Below are 3,040 nucleotides of genomic sequence, written 5' to 3'. Positions count from 1 at the left end.
TCAGACTCCCTCTTCCTCCTCTCCCAAAGCCTCTTCATGCAGGGATGGGTAGGAAATGCTCTCTTTAGTACTGACCCTGGCTGCACACTCCAGGACTTTCACATAGCTGGTTTCAATGAGGGCCCTTGGACCCCGCAGGAACTGGTAGCACGGGGGATCACTGCCGGGCACCTGGCGGTATTGCAGGTAGTTTTCCTGCACCCAATCTTGGGTGAGCAGCTTCCTCAGCTCCCCACAGAAACTGCTCCATCCCATCATACACCTCCATTACACTCAACGCTTCCCAGATTGCCTCCTCAGGGGCACAGTGGCCCTCCATTAAGATCATGGTCAAAACCATAATCAGAAGGCCGGTCTTGGGCATGCTCTGATCATCACCCAGCGGGCCATTGTAGGAGAGGCCCAATCAGCTGACAAGGACGTAGGAGTGGCCGCGGGGTCCACTTCCTTCACGTCAATGCCAAACATCAGCTGCATGCACTCTGAGGCTTTGCCATAGATCACAGGAAAGTGGTGCTTGTAATTTTTTATGACACTGTCCAGCATTTCTGCCTTTGTGACCAGCTCCTTGACTCGATACTTGTGCAGCAGGAAGCGAACCAACTCAGCCACCTTCCCACTGGAACAAGGACGCCAGGTGAGCGGGGTGTATCTAGGTGGTTGGCCCCTCCTCTTCCCGGCTGCTGGTGCCCTCACTGGATTGGCTCCATAGAGTGTTGTTGCTGATGGTCAGGAAAGAGGAGGAACCCTGAGACTCAGGGGAGGACTGGGGGACCCAGCAGCAGGCACCTCCTCCAGGGTGCCTTCAACCAGAGTGAAGGAGGAGGCAGCCTCGTGCTCCTCGGTGGCGGGAGCCTGTGCACCCACCAGGCCCAGAGCCTCCTGTCCTTGGGCCTCAAGGCCTTCCTCAGGCTTGCAGTGCTGACTCCTCTGCTCAGAAGACATGATGACTCTGGTCAGGGCAGCAGGCTGGAGTGCGGGCAGGAGCTGGGCGATGGGGAGGAACCCACAGATCTGGGGCGAGAAGGAGCTTGTGAGGGGCCTCATTTGCGAACCACGCCCTGGAGGCCCTAACAAAGGCCTACTTACAGATCTTCTCCTTCGGTGCTCCTCTGGGGCCTCCTGGGGCTTCTGACCTCCTGGTCGGCCTGTCCGCTGAGAACCTGAAGGAGGAAGTGAGAGGGCACCTCAGGGTACAGCCGGCCAGCAGAGGCTGAGGCTGCAGGACTGACAGTAGGGAAGGTGAGGCTGGGCTCTCTGGAGTCCCTTGTGTTCTGGGCAGTGTGGGGCCCTTGTTGTCCATTCAGATCAGAACCTCGCCTTGACTGCTAACACTGCCTGCGACTCCTCTGCTCTGTGACCTGAGCACAGTGCCTCAGCCCAAGGCCTAACTGCCTGGTTCCTGGAGCTCCTAAAAGAGGAATCGAGGGGCCCTCAGGGTGCAGACTGCAAGCACAGCCCTGGCTTTCCAGTGCTGTCAGAAGGGTTGACCAGGCTCTGTGAGGTCCCTACTCTCATGGGGTGCATGGTCCCCTCTGTGCTCACTCACCTTTCTCCTGGAGGGGCCTCATCCTGCCCTTTTGCTGGCTCAAGAAACTCAGATAAAGAGTTCACAACCCTGATATGGAACAGAAGGGTATGAGGGGACCCACATCTAGCCACATGTGCCTAGGTCCACTGGGAGAGACAGCAAGAGATATCCAAATTCACTGGACACCATGTGTCCTGGACGAGGAGCCTGCTGGGTCCTCATGTTGACTCCTGGCAGAGTCTGGGGCTCTCCCTCTACTGACCTGAGTGCAGCCCCCTAAGACCAAGGCATCCCCCTCCCTGACACTGATGATCCCAGGATAAGAGAGAGACCTCAGCTGACAGCCCTGCCTATGCTCTCTGGGGTGACATCAGGGGCAGGGAAGATTTCTGTGGAGCCCCCATTTGTGTTCTTGCCTGGGGGTACCCTCAGTCCTCCCTCAGGTTCCTCACCTGGACACCTGGCAGATCCTGGGACCAGTGTGTCAGTCGATCAGACTGGGGTCCCTGTGTTGACCTGAGTCACCCTCTGAAAACAAGGTCCTCCCCTCCCTAAGATCTAGAAACAGAAGTGAGGAGGCGCCACATCCCATCACCATTGGGTGGGGTGTCCAGGGCTCACTCCAGGAGCTGGCCCCTTTGGTTCTGGGGTGAGGCTTCCAATGTCTTCCGGTGGGTTATTCATCTTTACTCCTCCTGGCGCCTGCCCTTCCTCAACTCCCAAACTCCTGAGAGGAGCAGCCATCTCGCCTTTACACCAACACCCCATGTCCCCGAGGGTTCCCCAACTTCCTATCTGTGGTACAAGTGAGATTGCCAATTAGGGACATTCCTGATCTGGTTGTCCCAGAGCTAAGAACAAGTGACAGCCATAATCTGTGGAGTCCTTTCCTTCTGGGCCAGGGGTACCGTCAGTCCTCATGAAGGGGGCACTCCTTGGGTCCTGCTGATCCTGGGACCCCTCCCTCTGCTGGCCAGATGTAGATGTGGCTTCCTCTGTTGAACTGTAAGTACCACTAATACCAAGGTGTTCACCTCCCTGAGACCTCCCACCTCCCGCCATATGGCAGAAAGGAGAGCATGCCACATGGTACCTATGCCTGGGGCCACCCGGGGCTGAGAACAGTGGAAGCCAGGTTCTGCGAGTTCCCTTCTTCTTGGAGGTGTGGAGGTACCTTCTTACCTTCAGTCCTCACCAACCTTCCTCCTCTTGACTCCTGGCAGACTGGACCCAACCTGTGCTGACCAGGTGTGGCTATCTCTGCTGAGCTGAGGACACCCTTCAGACGGAGGCCCCCACCTCTCTGGGGCCTGGGAGGCAGAAGTGAAGGGACTCTACACTGACACCCCTCAATGGGATTCCCAAGACTGACAAAAGGTGCGTATTTCAGGAGTGCCTCCTGTGTCTGGGTGTCCTACAGATATTCAGATTTACTTCCGACAGGGCCTGGCCCTTTCCCTCCTGCTGAACTTTGGACGGTCTTCCAGGTCAAGGCCACCATCTCCCTGG

General features: G+C 57.2%; 1 pseudogene; it reads right to left on the bottom strand.

Moving 5' to 3' along the window:
* On the bottom strand, positions 1 to 945 carry LOC101152800 (melanoma-associated antigen 8-like; annotated as a pseudogene).
* Positions 946 to 3,040: the final 2,095 nt, after the last annotated feature.

The sequence above is a fragment of the Gorilla gorilla genome, chromosome X (genome assembly GCF_029281585.2).
Source record: "Gorilla gorilla gorilla isolate KB3781 chromosome X, NHGRI_mGorGor1-v2.1_pri, whole genome shotgun sequence".
Taxonomy (NCBI): Eukaryota; Metazoa; Chordata; class Mammalia; order Primates; family Hominidae; genus Gorilla; species Gorilla gorilla.
This window is presented reverse-complemented; position numbering and strand designations above follow the sequence as displayed.